Source organism: Bemisia tabaci, chromosome 8 (genome assembly GCF_918797505.1).
Source record: "Bemisia tabaci chromosome 8, PGI_BMITA_v3".
NCBI classification, from domain to species: Eukaryota; Metazoa; Arthropoda; class Insecta; order Hemiptera; family Aleyrodidae; genus Bemisia; species Bemisia tabaci.
In genome coordinates this window covers 12,906,360-12,920,558 of record NC_092800.1, presented here as the reverse complement: position 1 = coordinate 12,920,558, position 14,199 = coordinate 12,906,360, and the positions used below count along the sequence as shown (strand labels likewise).

General features: G+C 41.7%; 4 non-coding genes across 4 annotated transcripts; 2 read left to right on the top strand and 2 right to left on the bottom strand.

Moving 5' to 3' along the window:
* Positions 1 to 6,766: 6,766 nt before the first annotated feature.
* LOC140225331 (5S ribosomal RNA) lies at positions 6,767 to 6,885 on the top strand. Its single transcript, XR_011900457.1, has one exon. It is a non-coding gene; the product is annotated as a 5S ribosomal RNA (ribosomal RNA).
* Positions 6,886 to 7,252: 367 nt separating this feature from the next.
* On the top strand, positions 7,253 to 7,371 carry LOC140225335 (5S ribosomal RNA). Its single transcript, XR_011900461.1, has one exon. It is a non-coding gene; the product is annotated as a 5S ribosomal RNA (ribosomal RNA).
* A 1,626-nt stretch (positions 7,372 to 8,997) lies between these two features.
* On the bottom strand, positions 8,998 to 9,116 carry LOC140225334 (5S ribosomal RNA). The gene has a single exon (XR_011900460.1). It is a non-coding gene; the product is annotated as a 5S ribosomal RNA (ribosomal RNA).
* Positions 9,117 to 9,483: 367 nt separating this feature from the next.
* Positions 9,484 to 9,607, bottom strand: LOC140225337 (5S ribosomal RNA). The gene has a single exon (XR_011900463.1). It is a non-coding gene; the product is annotated as a 5S ribosomal RNA (ribosomal RNA).
* Positions 9,608 to 14,199: the final 4,592 nt, after the last annotated feature.

The following is a 14,199-nucleotide window of genomic DNA, read 5'->3' as shown; positions in this document are numbered from 1 at the left end:
TATTTTTTTCGTGTGAAGTTTTGTCCAACAATATTGAAGTGTTACGGTGTTACGCACGTAACCTATATCACTATTTGTCGCCTACCTGACATAAGGGTGTAACTACAATCTGCAATGGACCCTGCCAAAAAAAAAAAAAAAAAAAAAAAAAAAAAAAAAAAAAAAAAAAAAACATAAATGCGACCTGCTGGTCACAGCGGAGGGTCATCGGTCATCATAACAGCGTGAAACACGATAACACGTCTTTCAGCTCACCTCACCTAACGCAAGTCTACTTGAAAACATGCTCTTATGATTGTCATTTTATCGAAATTGAGGATACAAACTAATTAAAATATTGTCTCTGAAGAGTCTTATGTGATGATGAATGCATTTTATTCCATTGGAAAGTTAAAGAAGGGACTCGATTACACGTCATCAGGGGTTACATTTCCAACTTTTCCCTTGAAAAAAAATTATGCTGAGACCAGATAATAGTGTGAAAAATCCCCTCCTCCTTTTGCAGTCACACAGAAAGAAAGAAACAAACAAACAGTAAATCAGTGAAAAACTGAAATTGACGAAATGACGGCAATACAACACGGATTCTCCCGTTAGAAAATCGTAAAAGTAAATCAAGGCTCACAGTCTTCTCGCGGCCGCGCCGTCTTGAAAATATACGATTCAACATATTGGTAATCCGAATGATCGGGATGTGTCAAGTGAACATAGATGAGGGAGGGGAGGGAAAGATCAGATTGAATCATACGAAAACCGCCCTGCGTTGACCGAAATAGGTCGGATCGGTGGATGCGGGAAAAAAACTGGCATGAATGAAGGAGCGACGTTGCGATGGAAAGTGTGACGAATCTCAAAGGTTAGGGTCAGCGCGTCTTCGAGGATATTGACCTGCTATGCTTGATAGGAGCCTTTGCCAACGCCACGCCGTGCCACCAGAAAGGTTCGCACTCTTCTCTTTTCGAACAAAAAAAAACACGGCCACGGAATATTATTGTTCTTATTTTGCCTTTCGTTCGGAGGGAGCCTTGTTTGACGGTCTTCGACGATGTCGGTTTGTGTTGGAAAACGCACATCTGTATTCTTACAAGCTTGCAATACTACACTCAATTGGTAACAATGGTGAGCCGTTGTTAGCGTTAGCCCACATCATGATCCTCAGTTACTTTGGGCACGAAAATGAGACCAGTCGGCGCATGACATCAGACGCGACAGCGTCAAAGATATGGTGACAGCTGTTTTAATGATTTTCCGATGGGAGGAAGACTTTTATAAATTGAAAATTGACGTTATCAGCAACCATTATCTTAAAAAATTATGTTCAAATTCAAAGAAAGGTAGGTATGCGATTTTGAACCTCAGTGACTCGTCTAAACAATTGAAATATTGGCCTTCATCTTCCGAGTCTGATTGCGGGGGCAGAAGAATGAAATTATCAGTTCACAATATTCTATTAAATTTCGGAACGACCCTGGATTACACCGCGCGAGCGCGCATTGACATGTATTACAAAGGATCAACTTTTAGGCAGAAAGATGCAGAGAAGGTGAAGCCATCGAGGCTTTTTCGCGTTCCGAAAACTGGCGAGCTTTGAGACATTCTCTAAAAACCATACAAAGTTACGCTTTTTTCCCTCGAGTAAGAAATTGTTTCATATTTCTATTTTTTTTTTTACTTTTTAGAGAATATTGGGGCGAATAAAGAATTCCGTATTAGCATCTTTATACATTGCATTATGCTCGCATGAATTGGAAGGATTGCACCAGAATTTCTTAACTTACTTAACTTAACTTACTTAATGTATTCAAATAGTTCAGACAAGCTGATAACTGTTGAGTATCCAATCCGCATTAATTGCTGAGTGCGCGACACTCAAAAAATTTAGGGCATCACTCTACAACGCACAAACGACTCCCACTTTTAGTTCTCATTCTTGACGTGTGAGCAAAGGACAAAAGTGCATTTCATGGCGCGTAATTTTCCTCTCAAGTTTCATTTACTTAAAATGAGAACCAAACAACATAACACCTTGAAACTTCTGTAAATTTCTCCTAAGTTTAAGAGAATGAATTCCCCACATTTCAAGGAAAAAAATTGGATAATTTTCTGTTGAAAAAATAAAAAATGAGAGTGATTTTGGCAATGTTTAATGAAGTGGGCAAATACTGTTAAAATCCGTTCAACTGCACCTCGGAAAAATTTGCTGAGTATCATTATACCACATTATTAGAGAGTAAAATGATGACAAGAGGCTACATTGATTCATTTTAACAGTCGAACGAATTTAATGTAATTAATCTAATAGACTAAAAGGATAATTGATTGGATATCAGTCGTTGCTGGCACTTCTGTTTGAAGTCTCCTTAAATTAGCTAAAGGTTTGAGATGTCAAAATATTCGTAATAGTATTTATTAGAGGAGGAACTGCATGTCAACGTTCAAGAAATTTCCAAAACTTCATTCTGAACTTCAAAAATAAATGATAAGTGGTGCAAATAGTAGGTTCTGGGAGATGCACGCATGTGCCGCACTCTCGGGGATTGAAAAAAGAACTAATCGCGTGAAGAATCGCTCAAACTGGAACTACAACGATAGATTCCGCGTCTAAGTGCCTGACAGTTAGGCCGCATGCGAAACTTCTAGAGCAGGAAGAGTACAAGCATTCTTCAAGAAGGGTCCGATTATCAGTGACGACCCTCGACGACCCTCATTAAAGCGGAACGACCTTTTTCGAATCCGGGTCTCGCGGCCGTCACGGGTAGTTATCGCCCTTCGATGAAAACAATGGATCGGACGGCGAAGAAGGACTCAAGAATGCTCAAAGTAGTCACCAAGTACAGAAAAATCGTCTTCTTCAGAGCTTCTTGGACTTTTCAGAAGCCTCCAAGAAGCCTCCAAGACGCAGATTAAGAAGCAAAATGTTACCAGGGGTTTTGTTTACTCAAGTCAAAATAACTATCCTCCATTGATGCTCGATTTCCTCCTGTCCCTCCGCTCTGACTATTTCCTACCATGTCCGGTCTGAGGCTCTGACAGATATCTCGAATCTCGGACCGATTTGAAGCTCTGTTGATTTGCGATCTAACTGTACTGCCATGCTAAGGAAGAACGCCGTATGGACATTTGAGAGTTGCCAAATTTCCTTCGATAAAATTTTTATTTTTGCGGAACGTTATGAACATTTTTCCTTGAAATATTAAGGAATTTCAGGTGAAACTGCGCACAAAATTATCTGAAAAATTAGAAGGAAAATTTTCACAAATGCACCAGGAAATTTGTGTTTTATCAAAGGAAATTTGGCAACGCCTGAAGGTGCATACTGCGTTTTTCCTTAGCACGGCAGTATACAGCTGGAGGGTTATCAGAAGAATCATCGCTTTCTCTTTCCTTTTCGTGACTTAATCGAGGATGATTTTCAGAATTTCAATGATTATCCCTTCAAATTATTTATAACTAGGGGGTACGACCCCTGGCCACGACGCAGTCCATACTTCAAAGGGCGCTTAAATTTGCGCCCCCTGAGGTTTGCCCCGCTGGCTCCCGTGAGTTAATCTGAATAGAGCGGTATTATCTATGGACCATCACGAGTCAAAAGCCGCAGTGATTATGAAAAATGGCCAACTGGAATAGCAGAACTAACTATGAAAAAAAAAAAAATGAAAAATTAGGGGCTTTTTGGGAGTCCAACCTTCCTTAATCACAATTGGACGTATTTTTGCCAAACGAAACTATGTGCATCGAGAAATGAGCCCTGAGACTCATAAGAATATATCGACGGTGAAAGTCGGCAATCACATAACTCGTTTGCGGTGTCTGAAAATCTCCGCCTCTACGTCATTTTTTTAAAGGAGAACAAATTGATATTATTTCTTGAAGTTTTTGCAGAATTTTCTTCGCATTGAGAAGAAAAATCATGACAGTTTTAAAGAATTGCCGTTGAGTAGTTTTCCATTTAAAAAATAAAGTATGACAGGAAGTCTGCGACGTCGCAAACCGAGTTATGTGATTGCCGACGTTCACCGTCGATATGCATAACAGGGCTCATGTCATGATGCACATAGTTCCGTTTGGCAGAAATGCGACCAATTACAATTTATATTAAAAATTAGGTGTATAAAAATCACCACGTGGGTCCCTCTAAGGTAAGGAGCTGTTTAAGGTACGACTTTGAATATGACCCTCAGTATCTGAAAGCAACAACTTGATTACAAGAGAAAACGGTGGCGCGGCGCCACGAGTATCTTTGCGAGCGTTAGAAGCATCTCGGTTATTTGCCTATGGATTTGCCGGAAACTTGGAACTTACGGGTATTTTTGCATGGGATTAACAAATTTGAAATAAGATTTCTAAAAAAAAAAAAAAACATTCGGCCATTTTGATCTTCGATAAGCCACCATTTTGACAATGTTGGTTTCTTTGAAAATCTTACGTCAAATTCGTTCTCCCCGTGTTAAACTACCCTCCAGTATCGAGTTTCAAGCAAATCCATCGACAAAAAACGTAGGTGTCAATTTTCGGCCATCTTGAACTTTAAACAGCCGCCATTTTTGCCGTTTAGAGGCTGTTCCATTAAAGAAATTGTGTTCTCAGTACTGCCCTTGTTAGCGCTTTTTAACGAATACGCCACTGGTTAACTATTCAAAAAATAAAGTAATGAAATAAAAGAAGAAGAAGAATAGAAAGAAGGCAACATTTTTTATTTTCCTACAATTTCGTCGAGTTCATTGACAAGAAGATGTAAGGAACGGGATTCAAATGAATAGAGGGCCGGATTAAGGGGGCTGCCACATGGGCCCCGGCCCATTGCGGCAAATTTTGCAATTTTTTTAAAAATAGGTATTAAAAAAATCGGATTTAGAAAAAAAAATTATTAATGAGAAAAGGGGACAAAATCACTCTTTCCTGAGAGTATAGTAATTTCTAATTTTATCGTTTCTCGGTGATAAAAGAGACAGCATCTTTAATTAGTCGAGTTAAGAGAGGAACTAAACACGCAATTTGGCCTGGAGCTCAGCGCAGAGAGGAATAATGACGAGGACTTGAGATGATAAGGACAAGCCCTCGGCCCTGCAGTCGACATGTAACACATATTAGCGCCTACAAGACTACGTGAATACTTCACGCATTGCGTCAAACACAGTGCGCCGGTCAGGAGCAGTTGGCGTGAGACGCGTAGCGCCTACAAGACTGCAGGAATACTTCATGCATTGCGCTAAACACAGTGCGATCAGCCCGGTGCAGCGGCGGAAGTTAAAATTATTAAACCATATATATGTTTGTTCTTTCAATTTTTGGGTTCATTTCTAATAAATGAAGGACCTTGTTCACACAGAGATATGTTTACGGAACTTAACTTTCGCGCAAAGTTCCGTGAAATGTTGCAGGTAGTGTTGACAGGCCTTTCGCAAAAAATGTACTCAACACGAGTAGATAAACGCGTCTTATGCACCCCTCCCCCTCCGGCACGTTCACTTAATGGTTTTTATTGATGTTTCAAATAGAATGATAAGGGGGCGGCAAAAAACAGGCGGCCATGGGCGGTAAGTAGGTAAATCCGGCCCTTAATGAATACAAAATTATGAAAAGAAAAAAAGAAGCAGCGAAGGATTTAAAAATTGTTGCGTCGACTTGTTCATGCGTCGGGAACATTCATTCGGAAATGGAGCGATTTTAAATTGTTTTACGTATTTCACAAATTTTCCATTTTCCTCTGGCTCGGATTTGTTACGTAACACCCCCCCCCCCCCACTCACCATGAGTCATAGAAATTGATGTTTGGGCCCGACTGAAGTCTTCCTAAAAAATGATAATAATGAAACGAGTCTCAGTACCACAAAAAATTCGGTTGTCCGAACCGCAGTTCCGTTCCTATAACCAAAAACGGCGGTTATGAGCATCATAATCTTTCGATGTGCTAAGTGAACGGCAGTTTTTTTTTCTGCGCGGTCCATTTTTCGTCTACTGAAAAAAAAGTATGGCAAATTTTACCAGAGCTGTGCTAGATTCTATTTTATATCTATACTTATTTTTGACACGGTGATACGACACGGTAACGATGACCAGACACCGGACAGCATTTACTGTGGTTCTGGTGAATGCGATTATAGACGTACGGTATAAATTAATACCACAGAATCTGATGGTAATTACCTTCCTTATATCCCCACACCTCAAACCATGTATTTTTTTTTTTGTCTCTGAGAGAATATTAGCGAAGGTCGAGGAGAAAGTATAGTATATAAGGGCTGAATGGAGAGGTACCTGGACCGCAAACGACGAGAGCCCCTATTTGTGGATTTTTTTTTTTCTTTTAAATGAAAGGATAGGATGTTGAGTTTGAAATTTTTCCTTGGGTTATCATGTATTCAGAAAGTGCCCACGTAGAAAAAATTTCAGCTCGATACGCTTTGTTCTTTACTTGAAATGCATGAGACTTCATCTCTCGCACATTCATTTGAAAACGCGCTAACAAGGGCAGCACTGACAATGAGAACACAACTGCTTCGATGAAGCACCTTCTAAATATCTAAAAATTGGAGGAATCATAGTTCACAGACTGATAGAACTAAAGACTGCAAAAATTTGGATCACCGCTTCCAAAAACTGCAGGCAGGAAAAAATTTAAAAAAACCTTCGATCTTGAAGTGCGGGATACCAAAACGACGGCTACCCCCCCCCCCCCCCCTACCCTCCTCGCCAATCATACGGGCAAGACGAGAAACGGGGTAGAATGATGGGCTCATCCGCGGTTTCAGCAGCCACGATTTCCGCCAACGGCCATACCACGTTGAAAGCACCGGTTCTCGTCCGATCACCGAAGTTAAGCAACGTCGGGCGTAGTTAGTACTTAGATGGGAGACCGCTTGGGAACACTGCGTGCTGTTGGCTTCTCTTTTTTGCTCAAGACGTTTCTGTCACGAGGCTATTGATTTGTTTTCATATTTTTAATTTTTTTTTAAACACTTTTTTTGGAAATAGCTTGACGGGTAGGGCTACAAAAGGGCTGCATGCAAAATAAACGAACACGTGCTTTTTTTCTGGAAACTATCATTTCAGAGAAAAGTATTTGATGCTTCCTGTTTATTTTGCATGTAGCACGTTTTGAGCCCTACGCGTCAAGCGATTTCCAAAAAAAGTGTTTTTCACTCCAACCAACGACCTCCTTAGGCCCCCCCCTCCTCGCCAATCATATATGCAAGACGAGAAACGGGGTAGAATGATGGACTCATCCGCGCTTTCAGCAGCAGCGTCTTTCGTCAACGGCCATACCACGTTGAAAGCACCGGTTCTCGTCCGATCACCGAAGTTAAGCAACGTCGGGCGTAGTTAGTACTTAGATGGGAGACCGCTTGGGAACACTGCGTGCTGTTGGCTTCTCTTTTTTGCTCAAGACGTTTCTGTCACGAGGCTATGGATTTGTTTTCATATTTTTATTTTTCAGTTAAACACATCTTTTGAAAATCGCTTGACTGGTAGGGCTCAAAACGTGCTCAAAACGTTTCTGTCACGAAGCGATTGATTTGTTTTACATATTTCGTATTATTTTATCTCTTCTGCTCTTTCCTATATAGGGTAACCCGATAAGGATTGAATACGCAGAGCAACAAACATGAATAACAAAAATGTCTCCGGAACGAGACAAGACGACCCTTACGAATTTTGAGGCGCTGAATCCGAATATACCCTCGCGCCGCTTCAGTCTGTCACCCTCCAATTTTCGGGAAAATTGGCTTTTTTGGTGTTTTTGCGACTGTTATCATACCCTGCTGAATGTAGGGGAATTTTTCTCAGGTACTAGAAAGGACTGGTTCGATGTATTGTGAGTCGCCGAGTCCGAAAATCACCTTTATTTTTCTTATCGCCTCTCAGTTTTCCAGAAAAGCCTCTTATCCCAGGAAAATCAGCAAATATGACATATTTTCGCGTCATCCATGCAATTAATTTTTATAAATTTTCCCAGGCCCGTGGTAGAGCGATTCTCATAAATTTTAATTTCCCAGACTGAAAGTTTATTAATAACACAGTTTAAAAGAAGTTTGCCCCATGTGTGATCAGGGCCGAATTTATTTACTTGCCGCACATGGGCCGCCCGCATTTTGCCGCCCCCTCCTCATTCGTTTTGAAACACCAATAAAAACCATCAAGTGAACGTGCCGGAGGGGAAGGGTTGCATAAGACGCGTATAATTGTGTTGGACACATTTTTTTGCGAAAGCCCTGTCAACATTACTAGCAAAAGTTCACGGAACTCGGCGCGAAAGTTAAGTTCCGTAAACCTATCTCTGTGTGAACAAGGCCTTCCATTTATATGAAATGAACGAAAAAATTATGAAAGAACAAACATAAATGTGGTTTAATAATTACACTTTCAGTCTGGGAAATTAAAATTTATGAGAATCGCTCTACCACGGGCCTGGGAAAATTTATAAAAATTAATTGCATGGATGACGCGAAAATATGTCATATTTGCTGATTTTCCTGGGATAAGAGGCTTTTCTGGAAAACTGAGAGGCGATAAGAAAAATAAAGGTGATTTTCGGACTCGGCGACTCACAATACATCGAACCAGTCCTTTCTAGTACCTGAGAAAAAATTCCCCTACATTCAGCAGGGTATGATAACAGTCGCAAAAACACCAAAAAAGCCAATTTTCCTCGAAAATTGGAGGGTGACAGACTGAAGCGGCGCGAGGGTATATTCGGATTCAGCGCCTCAAAATTCGTAAGGGTCGTCTTGTCTCGTTCCGGAGACATTTTTGTTATTCATGTTTGTTGCTCTGCGTATTCAATCCTTATCGGGTTACCCTATATAGGAAAGAGCAGAAGAGATAAAATAATACGAAATATGTAAAACAAATCAATCGCTTCGTGACAGAAACGTTTTGAGCACGTTTTGAGCCCTACCAGTCAAGCGATTTTCAAAAGATGTGTTTAACTGAAAAATAAAAATATGAAAACAAATCCATAGCCTCGTGACAGAAACGTCTTGAGCAAAAAAGAGAAGCCAACAGCACGCAGTGTTCCCAAGCGGTCTCCCATCTAAGTACTAACTACGCCCGACGTTGCTTAACTTCGGTGATCGGACGAGAACCGGTGCTTTCAACGTGGTATGGCCGTTGACGAAAGACGCTGCTGCTGAAAGCGCGGATGAGTCCATCATTCTACCCCGTTTCTCGTCTTGCATATATGATTGGCGAGGAGGGGGGGGCCTAAGGAGGTCGTTGGTTGGAGTGAAAAACACTTTTTTTGGAAATCGCTTGACGCGTAGGGCTCAAAACGTGCTACATGCAAAATAAACAGGAAGCATCAAATACTTTTCTCTGAAATGATAGTTTCCAGAAAAAAAGCACGTGTTCGTTTATTTTGCATGCAGCCCTTTTGTAGCCCTACCCGTCAAGCTATTTCCAAAAAAAGTGTTTAAAAAAAAATTAAAAATATGAAAACAAATCAATAGCCTCGTGACAGAAACGTCTTGAGCAAAAAAGAGAAGCCAACAGCACGCAGTGTTCCCAAGCGGTCTCCCATCTAAGTACTAACTACGCCCGACGTTGCTTAACTTCGGTGATCGGACGAGAACCGGTGCTTTCAACTAAACGTGGTATGGCCGTTGGCGAAAGTCGCGGCTGCTGAAACCGCGAATGAGCCCATCATTCTACCCCGTTTCTCGTCTTGCCCGTATGATTGGCGAGGAGGGTAGGGGGGGGGGGGGGGGGTAGCCGTCGTTTTGGTATCCCGCACTTCAAGATCGAAGGTTTTTTTAAATTTTTTCCTGCCTGCAGTTTTTGGAAGCGGTTGATCCAAATTTTTGCAGTCTTTAGTTCTATCAGTCTGTGAAACTATGATTCCTCCAATTTTTAGATATTTAGAAGCTGCTTCATCGAAGCAGTTGTGTTCTCATTGTCAGTGCTGCCCTTGTTAGCGCGTTTTCAAATGAAATGTGCGAGAGATGAAGTCTCATGCATTTCAAGTAAAGAACAAAGCGTATCGAGCTGAAATTTTTTCTACGTGGGCACTTTCTGAATACATGATAACCCAAGGAAAAATTTCAAACTCAACATCCTATCCTTTCATTTAAAAGAAAAAAAAAAATCCACAAATAGGGGCTCTCGTCGTTTGCGGTCCAGGTACCTCTCCATTCAGCCCTTATATACTATACTTTCTCCTCGACCTTCGCTAATATTCTCTCAGAGACAAAAAAAAAAATACATGGTTTGAGGTGTGGGGATATAAGGAAGGTAATTACCATCAGATTCTGTGGTATTAATTTATTACCGTACGTCTATAATCGCATTCACCAGAACCACAGTAAATGCTGTCCGGTGTTGGTCATCGTTACCGTGTCGTATCACCGTGTCAAAAAATAAGTAGATATAAAATAGAATCTAGCACAGCTCTGGTAAAATTTGCCATACTTTTTTTTCAGTAGACGAAAAATGGACCGCGCAGAAAAAAAAACTGCCGTTCACTTAGCACATCGAAAGATTATGATGCTCATAACCGCCGTTTTTGGTTATAGGAACGGAACTGCGGTTCGGACAACCGAATTTTTTGTGGTACTGAGACTCGCTTTATTATTTTCATTTTCTTTTTACGAAGTCTTCAGTCAGGACCAAACATCAGTTTCTATGACGGAGCATTTCGGGTACTTGACCCGGGAACTCTGATGTAACACATGTAATTGAAATTGGTTCTTATTGCATTCTAGTTTTTCTTTCATTTGCAATGCGCATCCTAGCACACGATATGCTTGAAAATTGTGCAACATACATAGCTATTAAAATTTGTGGTTTCTTATGTTAGCCATCCTACCGTTTATCAAAAAGAAAATCGTTAGTTTTATCCCTTACTGCATCCGCAGTTCAAACCGGCACGCCCCAACTGCACCACTGCACTGTTCACTAGTAGATGGAACATTTGCACTCTAATAACGCCTTTAATGTTGATGAATACCACCTAGGGTTACCGCCGAGGCTGTATAGTTGCATCCTACATTAGAACCGCATCTTCGACCGCCGCGCCATTCCGCCAATTCGCAGACTTAATACTCTCATTATGATTGTGTTGTGTGTAGAGTTTACACCCACTCTAATAACGCCTCCAATGTCGGAAGATCCTAACTGCATTGAAAAAATACAACTTTTAGCATCATTAACTAATGTGGAATAGCAGCTGCAAAATATTTAATTTAACTCCCTGAGGCTTTAAGTTGACAAAAAGAGTAGACGGAAGGAAAGAAGAAGAAAAAGAAGGAGGAATAGAAGAGGAAGATTGAGACGAAGAATAGGAAGCTGGAGAAGGAAGAGAAGGAGAAGAAAGAGGAAGAAGAGAGGGTTGAGGAAGAAAAAGAAAAAGTAGAGGAGGAAGAGAAGAAGAGGAGAAAAAGAAGAGGAGGAAAAGAAGCGGCGTAGAAGAAAGAGAAGGGAGAATAGAGGTAGAAGGAAGAAGAATAGAAGGAGGAGGAGAAGGAGAAAAAAGAAGAAGAGGAAGGAGGATGAGGTAGAGAAGTAGGAGAAGCAGGAGGAAGACAAGGAGAAGAAGAAGGAGAAGGAGGAGAAAGAGGTGGTGGAGGAGGAGGAGAAGAAAGAAGAAGAGGAAGAAGAGGAAGAACAGGAAGAACAGGAAGAAGAGGAAGAAGAGGAAGAACAGGAAGAAGAGGAAGAAGAGGAAGAAGGAGGAGGAGAAAGAGGTGATGAAGGAGGAGGAGAAGGAAGAAGAAGAGGAAGAAGGAGGAGGAGGAGACGTAGGAGGAAGAAGGAGGAGGAGAAGGAGGAGAAGGAGGAGGAGGAGGAGGAGGAGGTGGAGAAGCAGTAATGGCATTTCCTTGCATCGCACGTATAAGGCATACAATCCGGCAACGAGGCAGGACGTGGCGAGCCCATTACAGATCATCAATCACTCATCGTCGTCGACTCATCATCGAGGCTGCCCTAACTGTTGCACCTTGCCACCGCTAGAGTGCGCCGGAGTGGTCGCGGCCGTAGATTTATCAACGAGCAGTCAAATCATTTGTCGTCACAGCAACCGCGGCACGCCACTCTATTAATACAGCCGCCCCCGCGCCCGCGCACCCTCCTCCCCCCAGCGACGCGTGCTACTGCGCCCGCTAACCACTCACACCTTACGTCTATATTTAAAGAATGTCTAATCACCCCGGTGGCAGTGCCGTGGCGTGCTATATCCATTTATCTGCCATTTAAACCTATGGGAAAGGATCGATAAATGGAGCGTTCGCAACGAACACCTCTCTAATCGATTCTTTTCCATTGCTTCAAATGAGGGAATATCGATGTATCGCAAAACGCGCCACGGCACTGTCCGGTGGACGTCCAGGGATCGCTGCACCCGTGTCCGTCACGAGGGTCCGTGCCCGAAGCGTGCGGAACGAGGACCCCTACACGGCGCTCATGCCCTATTCTGGACTGGGTCTGATTAGAGTAACCTAGAGTAAATGGGAGCCGGGAGGACTCCCGAAGGCGTGCGCAGGAGTGGGCCAGCCGGCTGATTATTTAATTTGTTGGGCAAAGCGATAGACAAAGTAGGCAAAGAGATAACTCAGGTGGGTCCTCTAGAGGGGTTTGCAACATCGCAAATTGGTATGATTGCGGTATTACCATGGTCAACGGATAGAAAGTCGACGAAAGTCGTTCACGGGCCACGATGATCCCTCGTCAAGCGGATCCAGCAAATCGGCAACATTGTTTTTCCCCCATTTGAACCCATGGAAATGTATCGATTTTTGTAGGGGCCAGGTGCTCTGACAAGAATCGATTATTTAACATAGGTTTAAATGGAAGAAATCCGGTGTTGCCAAATTGCGAATCCACCGCTGTCGTCCGTCTGCTGAGGAATCCTTATAACCATACTGCCGTAAGGAAGAACGCCGTATGAGCCTTCAGGCGTTGCCAACTTTTCTTCCATAAAACACCGATTCCCTGCTAAACTTATGAATATTTTTCTTCCAATTTTTCAGAGAATTTTGTTCGTATTTTGATCTGAGATTCCTGAAAATTTCAAGGAAAAATATTCATAACTTCCTTCAAAAATAAACGTTTTATCCAAGGAAATTCGGCAACCCTCGATTGTTCACACGGCGTTCTTCCTTAGTACGGCAGCATACCGAATATCGACGGTGAAACTACCAAACCACGTATCTCGGTTTGCGACGTCGCAGACTTCCTGTCATACTTGCTTTTTTAAATGAAAAACTACTTAACGTCCAGTCTCGAAAATTTTTGTGATTTTTCCTCATCGTGCGGAGAAAATTCTGTGAAAATTTCAAGGAATGATATTGATTTGGTCTACTTCAAAAAAATAAAATGCGAGCGTAGATTTTTAAACACCGCAAACGAGATACGTGGTTTGGTAGTTTCACCGTCGATATCTCTTTTTCGCGAATACAAGGAAGGATTATGAAGGACTAGAACAGATCACCTAGCCAAGAAGCTAAAACAATCCAAAAACTCAACAAGGTATCGATTGAGATGTCACATTTCCTAGGATTGTCCCTTCTGGTCCAGCGAATCTACCGCGTCTGAATGGGGAACAGGTCAGGGGTCAGAAGAAAGAGCGGCGTTGTCAAACTGAAAATGATTTTCGCAGATTTCATGGCGTTACTTCGAACGATGGAAGTCACCTGCAAATGGAAGAGGTAAAATGAATTACATTTTGCAATAAGGAACCACTATTCCTTGCTCGTTTTAGAAACAACATATATGCCATTAGCTCCCTCATGTAGAAAGGTGATTTTACGGAGGAGCCTGGGATAGTGGTTCCTTATTGCAAAATGTAATCCAAATAACGTTCCCCCTAGTAGCAGTGATCAGGATATGTTGCGATTTGATCTGAGAATGTATCGCGATTTCATCGACGTCAATTTATTGGAATATAATCGGATGAAAAAATGCGAAAATTTGCGATTTCATCACACGAATTCTCAATCATCACAAAAATCATGATGAATTGATATACTTTTTTGCTTTTATCGGACAGGATTTTAAATAGATAAAATTGCGACAAAATCGAGGATAAAATATTCAGAAGTTTACCAGGAAATTCGCGTTTTATCAAAGGAAATTTGGCAACGCCTGAGGGTTCATACGGCGTTTTTCCTTAGAGCGCCAGACATCGAGTCCGACGCAACTCATGAAAATTCCGAAGTTATTTAACGGAGCTCTTTTTTAAAGTTTCTAATTGCTTTTTTAAAT